Source organism: Pipistrellus hanaki (genome assembly GCF_964339955.1).
Source record: "Pipistrellus hanaki genome assembly, chromosome: 7".
Taxonomy (NCBI): domain Eukaryota; kingdom Metazoa; phylum Chordata; class Mammalia; order Chiroptera; family Vespertilionidae; genus Pipistrellus; species Pipistrellus hanaki.
In genome coordinates, this window is record NC_140509.1 from 5,709,697 (window position 1) to 5,719,472 (window position 9,776).

The 9,776-nt window shown below is 42.3% G+C and overlaps 1 pseudogene across 1 annotated transcript; it reads left to right on the top strand.

Moving 5' to 3' along the window:
- Window positions 1-566: 566 nt before the first annotated feature.
- On the top strand, window positions 567-3,354 carry LOC311625563 (keratin, type I cytoskeletal 18-like; annotated as a pseudogene). The gene has a single exon. The product of its transcript is annotated as a keratin, type I cytoskeletal 18-like (transcript).
- The last annotated feature ends 6,422 nt before the right edge of the window (window positions 3,355-9,776 follow it).

Here is a 9,776-nt window from a genome sequence, read left to right on the forward strand (position 1 = left end):
ATATTTGCCCCACACTCTGCTACAGTCAAGGGCGGGAAATGGTGAATAGGAAATGGTCTCCTGCCTTCAGGTAGCTCTCTGTTTTACAAATAAGGAAAGTGCGATCCAGAAAAATTTATATGCCTTGTCCAAAAGTACAGAGCAGCAAATCTAGAACCCAGCTTTCAGATTCCTAATGGAGTATGTTTTCAACAACAGACCGAACTAGAATGACGAGTAGTGTCTAGGGTGCTAGAAGATTTTGGGAAGGGAAAGCATTCTACCTCCCAGCCCACTACCAAATAAGAGCGAAACAGAATGGCTCTAAAAGCTTGGGTCCTGGGGTCACACATGTTTGAAATTCAAATTCTCATTTTGCCAGCCAGAAACCGGTTTGGCCCAGTGGATAGAGCGTCGGCCTGCAGACTGAAGGGTCCCGGGTTCGATTCCCGTCAAGGGCATGTACCTTGGTTGCGGACCCATACCCAGTGGGGGCTGTGCAAGAGGCAGGTAATCGATGGCTCTCTCGTCAATGTTTCTAACTCTATTTCTCTCCCTACCTCTCTGTAAAAAAAAAAAATAAAAATCTCATTTTGCCAATTATTGGTAAAGTTGGTCAATCCAACTTTCTCTAGTGATTTTTCCCCTCCAATGTAAATGTCTTACAGGAAACACACCTTACAGTAAGAATATTACAACTCATACCATTCAGTAGTTATAAACATTCTGTAAGAAACTGTTCTTGGGCCTCAGAGATCTGTGTGGAAGCTTCGATCACTGTTAGGGCCTAATTTTTGGGTGACCACAATGTTGGAATATTTCACTAATATTAAGGAAAGTCTCCCTCAGAAGTGAGCATGTATTATCCCAATCTTATGGATAATGGAATGGGGACACAGAAAGATTTAAAAATCACAATATTAGAGCTGAAATGAACTGATACTGTCTAGTCCAACCTCCCCATTTTGCAAATGAAATTGAAACCGAGAGTAGGGAATTGATTCACCCAAGATTCTACAGCTAATAAGGAGTCTCCAAACTTCCAGTCTAGCTCTCCACCCACTATACCCTGCTACAGTTCCCTTTATACTTCTTTAGTTTGGCTTTACATACAAAATTGCGGGGGTCTGCCAATCGGGGTCTCAGCTGGCAACAATTACAAGAAATTGCCCATGTGCCTTCCCAGGCGGCCCTCTACACAAAATAATCAGAAATTTTGACCCAAGAACGAATTTTATGTTAGACCATAGACTTTCTAGGAAGCATTTTAACTTGCAACATCCATGGATTAAAGTTGGATTGACCAAAGATCCCAAAGAAAATGTTATTGGAACCTGAGAACCCAAGGAAAACTAAAAACTCTAGGGTGTTAACTCATTCCTAAACAGCCCACCAAATGCAAAAAGTTCTTTGTAAATAAGAGACCCAAATGCCTCAGAACTACAGTTCATGATGGGTATTATCTCAAAGGAATGCAACTATTTCTCAAATAAACTCTAAAACTGTGGGGACATTTTTGATTCTCATGATATTGGTGTGGTACCCTGGCTGTTAATTCCCTGAGGACCAGATATGCTAAACATAAGTTCTTAAGAAAGTCATGCACAATAAAGAACTATCCCACCCCTAACCACTGTGCAGAAACAATGACCAAGGTGGCTGGCACTTCAGATATGAAGGAAGAGCCACTACCACCTCCATCCCCGTGGGAGGGTTCTCCTGTGGGATGGGATAGTAAATGGAGGAAATGAGGTGTTACCCAATCAGGAGACTCCTAGAAAATGAATTTCCACTTGGGTCTGAGGAGATATTAACACTTACATTTCTACCCTGATAGCTTTGTTTTGTTTTTGTTATAAAGAGAGCCTGGAGAGGACTGATTGAGAGGCAAAGGGACAAATTGCTGAACACCACTCTGAGAAAGGAAAGCTGACAGCAGTATGCCAACGGGGCTTCTAGGGACTATCTCAGAAATGTCAGGGCTATGTTTGGATATGTCACTGCCTGGTTTATGCCCAAGACCAGCCAGTTCCTTTCTGAATTTCTTAGGCTGGTGATCTTGTGTTAAAAAAAAAAAAAAAAAAAAAAAAAAAAAAATTAAACTGATTCCAGATCCCAAGACCAGGTCAGTTTCAGGGGTTCATAAGAAAGTTAAGCCAGTCTGTCATTCAGCATGAACATGAGTTCATTTCAGTTCCTTACATTCTCCGTCCATGCCATCAGCGTCTATATAAGTACTGAGTACGAGGGCTCCTGGATCTCCATGTCCTACTCCACCAGTGTCCAGGGCCTTGGCTATGGGGATGGCTGGGGGTCTGGCAGGCATAGGGGGCATTCAGAGTGAGAAGGAGACTATGCGATGACTCAATAACCACTAGCCGCCTACATGGAGAGGGTGAGAAGCTGGAAGCTGATAATCAGAGATTGGAGAGCAAATTCCAGGAACCCCTGAAGAAGAAGGGACCCCTTCGAGACCATGAGGACCTCAGGACTCAGATCTTTGCAAGTTCTGTGGACATCATTCTGCAGATTGACAATATCCATCTTATTGCTGATGACTTCAGAGTTAAGAATGAGACAGAGCTGGCTATGTGCCTGTCTGTGGACAGTAAAATCGGTGGCTCTGAAAGGTCACTCGGCTGCAGCTGGTGACAGAAATCAAGGCTCTCAGGGAGGAGTTGCTTTTAGTGAAGAAGAACCACGAGGAGGAAATAAATGATCTACAAAACCAGATTTCCAACTCTGGGTTAACCATGGAGTTGGGTGCCCACAAATCCTCAGCAAGATCGTGGCAGACATCTGAGCCCGGGTGGTGAGCTGGCTCAGAAGAACCAAGAGGAGCCAGACAAGTATCACTCCCACCAGGTCCCAGTGGGCACCACAGTGGTCACCTCGCAGACAGCAGAGATAGGAGCTGCTGAGATGACACTCACAGAGCTCAGGCATATGGCTCAGTCCTTGGAGGGTAGCCTGGACTTGATGAGAAATCCGAAGGCCAGCTTGGCGAGCAGCTGAGGGAGGTGAAGATACACTATGCCACGCAGATGGAATAGCTCAGTGGGATCCTGCTGCTCTGGGAGTCAGAGCAGGCCCAGACCCAGGCAGAAGGGCAGTGCCAAGCCAGGAGTAGGAGGCCCTGCTGAGCATCAAGGTCAAGCTGGAGGTTGAGAGCAACACCTACGCCGCCTGCCGGTAGAAGGAGAGGACTTGAATCTTGGTGGTGCCCTGGACAACAGCCACTCCATACAATTCACCCAAAAGACCGCCACCCACAGGACTGTGGACAGCAAACTGGTAGCTGAGGTAAAGGACACTGAAACTCTGAGGCATTAAAGTCAGCAGAAGTGGGACACCCCTTGGGGGGGCAGGAGGCCAGTAAAGGGTTCAGAGATCATTGCGCGGGGGGGGGGGGGGGGGGGGGGGGGGGGGGGGAGTAGAATGTAAAATTAGTATACTGCATGTACCAAACTATATAACAAGAGGTTGGAAATACTACTAATTAAAATTATTAATACTTTTAATTTTTATACTTTTTTATATTTAAAGAAATAAATAGGTCAACTTTATTTTCTTTTTTAAAAAATATGTTTTTATTGATTTTAGAGAGAGAGGAAGGGAGGAGAGAGACAGAGACAGACAGACAGAGAGAAATATCCATGTGAGAGAGAAATGTCTATTGATTGCTTCCCACATGCACCTGGACTGGGAACCGAACCAGAAACCTCCTGGTGCACAGGATGAAGCTCAACCAATTGAGCCAAACCAGCTAGGCTACCATGTATTTTTAGATGATAAAAGATATGACAGCCGAAACTGGTTTGGCTCAGTGGATAGAGCATCAGCCTGCGGACTGAAAGGTCCCGAGTTCGATTCCAGTCAAGGGCATGTACCTTGGTTGCGGGCACATCCCTAGTAGGGGGTGTGCAAGAGGCAGCTAATCGATGATTCTCTCTCATTGATGTTTCTAACTCTCTCTTCCTCTCTGTAAAAAAATCAATAAAATATATATATATATATATATATATATATATATATTTTTTTTTTTTTTTTTTTTTTTTAAAGATATAACAAGAAAATGGTGTTACCTGTTAAGAGAGAATCACAAACGAGTACAAGAGACATCTGGAAGGATATACCCCACGGTGTTAATAATAACAATCTCTGAGTATGGAAAATCATGAATATATTTACATTGTTATCAGTATTTTCAGATTTTTAATAAAGCGACCACATAAGAAAACATTAAAAGACAATTCATTTTGAAGAAAAGAACATTGAGTAGCCTCGGGGCTTGTCGAACATAAGTTCATTTCAGTTCTTTACTTTCTCCCTCCCATGTAATCTGCAAAACCTAGGCTTTTGTAATAATAGTAAGATGAGCTATTCAGGGGAACAAGCAAATGTCTGCTAGCTTACTATAAGTAAGGCTGAGTTAAGGACCGTGGCCTAGAGAGAGAGCCTTAATCCTTGCGACCATAGACAAATTACTTAGCTTCTCTCTAGACCTCAGTTTCCTCACCTCTGCATAGGAATTGCTGCAAAAAGATCACTGAAGTGGAGCAAAAGAATAAATCAGAGAAGTAAGATTTTATTCTTTTTTCAAATTATTTTTATTTATTTAATGTATTTTATTAATTTTTTACAGAGAGGAAGGGTGAGGGATAGAGAGTTAGAAACATCGATGAGAGAGAGTCATCGATCAGCTGCCTCCTGCACACCCCCTACTGGGGATATGCCCGCAACCAAGGTACATGCCCTTGACCTGAATCAAACCCGGGACCCTTCAGTCCGTAGGCCAACACTCCATCCACTGAGCCAAACCGGTTTCGGCAAATTTTATTCTTGTCAGCCTTGAATTCTTTTCTGAATATGGAAAATTGCAAAAAGCAGGAAGTGGAACTCCCAAAGAAGTCAAGGGAGTGGGAAAAAAAAAGCGTGCAAATTCCAACCAGTACAAGCTGAAGAGAAACCTGGGGCTACTGGTGAACCACGTGTACAAAGAACCTCAGGGATGGAGACCAAACGGAAGAGACCTAAGAAAGATGAGTTTCCTGTCCACAAAAGATGGCACAAGCAAATAAAAGACTAAGAGTTCACAAGAAGATACCAATTCCTCCACTGCCATTCACTTGGCACCAGTTAACCTGATTCACCGAGATGTAGTGAGGGCTTGGTGCCAGCAATTAAAGCTGCGCACCAGCGGTCAGGAATGGAAACGTGAATGTGCTTACCCTAACCCCGTGGTCTGCAAACTCATTAGTCAACAGAGCCAAATAGCAACAGTACAATGACTGAAATTTCTTTCGAGAGCCAAATTTTTTAAACTTAAACTTCTTCTAACGCCACTTCTTCAAAATAGGCTCACCCAGGCCGTGGTATTCTGTGGAAGAGCCACACTCAAGGGGCCAAAGAGCCAATGTGGCTTGCGAGCTGCAGTTTGCCCACCAAAAAGGATATTCCTATCACACCAGAAGAGGCAAGGATATTGACATTATCACAAAGGAAATTGAAGATGAAAAGGGGGGAAATGACTCTGGACAGTTTTGGTCTCCTAGGAGTGACTGCTCCATTCCTTGAGGGAATGGGCAATATTTTCGTGACAACTTCCACGCCAATGCCATGTTTGTCTCCTGGAGCAGAATTGCAGCCATGACTGGGAAGACTGGGAAGATGGAGACCGAGGAGTCACCACAGGAGGCCTCTAGTTACAAGTGGTGTGTGCTCCATGGACAGTCTCCCTGCAGACGCAGCTACAGTTTCATGCCAGGCAAGCCGGGTCCCTGAGAAGCCAGGGCAAGTGTGTTCACTCTTCTCGGTACCTTCCTGTAACTTTCCACCCCCTCACCTGGAGGATAATGTGTTGTGCCCCAAATGCATTCATAGGAATAAGGTATTAGCGAGAAGCTTCCAATTACAATGCCAAGAAAAAGAGTACGGCTATGATTGTAATTAATATGGTAGAAAGGTGACTACAATCAACTCCACGGTGACACTGACAGCAACTCCGGGCTGCTTAACACCTCCATGCTCCCTGCTTACAGAGCCCATAGTTGGGTGGGGTATATGTTACCCCAGACTGCGAACATGCCTGCTGCTTCACCTGCTGGGATACAGTTATATTTTAAAAGAGACATGCATTTCACAAACTATCATTCATTGCAGTGAAGGTGCAAAAGTCACTCACACCATCCAACAATTGCCCATCAATTCGGTGGGAGCCCGAACTGAGTGTCATGGAGAAACAGGTGTGCTCCCTTCCTGGTCTCCTGGCTCAGAATTCTGACTCCTCGGGGGCTTCTGCCTCCTAATTCTAAGTTTAATCACTGCAAACTGCTGACTATCTTAAGCCAAAGGAAAAGCTGTTATTGTGTCCACTCCCAAAAAACACATACTTAATATTCAAAACATTTTGTGACGTTGTTGTCTTAACTTTGGGTTTCTGTGGTGTGTCTCTGGGATAAAAACACCGGGCACTTGGCCAGTATTATTTCCAGTTGTAAATGTTTTGTATATTTTTGCTGTTTTAAAAAATGCCTACGGTTACTTCTGTCTCATAACTATGTAGTACGCGTACAATGTGTATGTAAAGTAACTCATCTGCTGTGTTTCAGGAACTTTGTTGTATGCCAGTTATTGTTAATGTTCTTAACTCAGTAGGATTAAGCCAAAAGGCATGATAAATAACATACACTTTATTCCTTAAAAGAAAGAGAAAAAATCAAACAAAAGAAAGAAAAAACATTTGGAATTTCATCTACTCGTATAGCTACAATTAGTACTTATATACTGAGCTTAGCCCACAGCCAAAACTTCTATCCTGCACTTATTTCCCAGGAATGGAAGTTTAAATGAAGTGGGCATGAGTGTTTGTGAATATTAAATATTAAGGTATTACATAACAATGGGAGAGACAAGGACATGCACTTCTAGAAATAACTATTTATAGGCATTCAAACAGTGCAAAGCATCATAGGTTCAAGTGCCAAATAAGTAGTACACAGAGAAGCCATAGAACTTGGGAAAACGGAAGAGCCCAGGGAGACCTTCCCTGGGCCTGGATGGTTCCCCACAGGTTTGAGGAACAGGCTAGTGAGGGAACAGATTATGACAAAACCATTTGGCATTTGTTTGTTGTTTTCATTGTGATTAAGAAAAAAAACTTAAAATTCACCCTTCACCAATTTTGAAAAAATATATTTTATTGATTTTTTATAGAGAGGAAGGGAGAGAGGTAGGTAGAAACATCGATGAGAGAGAGACATTGACCAGCTGCCTCCGGCACACACCCCACCGGGGATATGCCCGCAACCAATGTACATGCCTTTGACCGGAATCCAGCCTGGGACCCTTCAGTCCGCAGGCCGACACTCTATCCACTGAGCCAAACTGGTTTCGGCTACCCTTCACCATTTTTAAGTGTACAATTCAGTATTGTTCAGCATATTCACATGGCTGCACAACCTATTTCCAGAACAGTTTCATTTTGCAAAAACTGAAACTCTGTGCCGGTTAAAGACCTCCCCTTGTCCCACCCCCCAGTTCCTGGCAAGCATCATTATACTTTCTGTTTCTATGAATTTGACTACTGTTAATGTTCATGGATGAGTGGAATCATACGGTATTTGCCTTTTCACTTCACACTGGCTCATTTCACTTTACATAATGTCCTCAAAGTTCATCCATGTTACTGCCTATGTCAGACTGTCCTTCCTTTTTAAGGCTGAACAATATTTCATTGTATGTGTAGGTACCACATTTTGTTTTCCCATTAGTCTGTTGATGGACATTTGGGCTGCTTCCACCTCATGGCTATTGTGAATAATGCTGCTATGAACATGAATGTGCAAATATCTTTTCAAGACCCTGCTCTCAAGTATTCTGGATGTGTGCCCAGAAGTGAGGTTTCTGGATCATGTAGGAGTTATTTTTTAAAGGACCCTCCATACTGTTTTTCATAGTGGCTGCACCATTTTACAATCCATCCAACAGTGCACGTGGGTTCCAGTTTCTATACAGCCTTGCTAACACTGGTTGTTTGTCTTGTTTTGCTTTATCTGACAGTCATTCTGATGGATATGAGGTGATATTTTGTTATGGTTTTGATTCGCATTTTGTGACGATTAGTGATTTGAGCATATTTTCATATTCTTGTTGGCCATATATAAATGATCTTTGGAGTAATGTCTATTCAAGATCTTTGCCCATTTTTAATAAGATTGATTTTTTTGTTGAATTATAGGAGTTCGTATATGTTCTAGATATTAACCCCTTATCAGATATGTCATTTGAAAGTATTTTCTTCTGTCCATTGGTACACAAAAATTTAAATTTAATGTAGTCCCATTTGTCTATTTTTTATTTTGTTGCCTGTACTTTTAATAGTGTTATATCCAAGAAATCATTGTCAAGTCCAATATCATGAAGATTTTTCCTAATTTTCTTTGAGGGGTTTTATTTTATTTTACTTTTTTTATTGTTTCAGAGAGGAAGGGAAAAGGGGAAAAGAGAAACACCAATGTCAAGAAAGAATCATTGATAGATTGTGTCCTGCACATCCCACTCTAGGGACTGAGCCTGCAACCTGGGCATGTGCCCTGACAGGGAATCGAACAGGTGATCTCCAGGTGCAGGGGTTAAGGCTCACCCATTGAGCCACACCAGCCAGGCATAAATATATCTTTCCTATAAGTCTCCATTTGTATAATTTGCCTCAGTGGCATCATACTATACCCATCTCTCTAGACTGCTTTTTTTTTCATTCAGAGTATGTTGAAAATAGCTTTTACATCAATAAATATAAATTTACATTTCTATTTTCAATGGCTATATCTTATTCCAATTTAGAAATGTATTCTCTTTGATCAGCCTCCTATTGTTGGGCTCTTCCAATTCCTGATATAAGAAATTATTAGCTCCAATTTTAAGATTAGGGAATTGAAGCTCTGAAAAGCTTATTGATCCCTTTTTTGAAATTCTGGTATAGAAGTAAACTGCTCTGGCATGACTCCAGACTAATGACTCTTAAAACAACGCTCTTTCACCTAGCTGGTGTGGCTCAGTGGTTGAGTGTCAATCTATAAATCAAGAGGAAGTCACAGTTTGATTTCTGACCAGGGCACATGCCTGGTTGTGGGCTTTGTCCCTAGTGTGTGTCGTGTAGGAGGCAGCTGATCAATGATTCTCTCTCATCATTGTTTCTATCTTTCCCTCTCCCTTCCTCTCTGAAATCAATAAAAATATATTTAAAAATAAATTTATTCTTCTCCAACTAAGCCACAGGAAGCTGGAATTCTTGACACATGATATGTACTTGACCACTAAAACTGAGATTTATTTTTATTGCCCAATTTCTTAAAAAGTTAAGAATATATTTACGCCAAAACCGGTTTGGCTCAGTGGATAGAGTGTTGGTCTGCGGACTGAAGGGTCCCGGGTTCGATTCCAGTCAAGGACATGTGCATTGATTGCGGGCACATCCCCGGTGGGGGTTGTGCGGGAGGCAGCTGGTCGATGTTTATCTCTCATCGATGTTTCTAGCTCTCTATCCTTCTCCCTTCCTCTCTGTAAAAAATCAATAAAATATATATATTTTAAAAAAGAATATATTTACCATAAAACCCAGCCAGCCCTGGCTGGTGTGACATAGTTGGTTGAACCCACTGGAGGGTTACTGGTTCAATGTTTGATTTCCAGTCAGGGTACATATGCAGATTTCAGGTTTGATCCCTTGTCTGGGTGTACATGCCCTTGACCAGAATCGAACCCGGGACCCCCCAGTCTGCAGACCAACGCTCTAT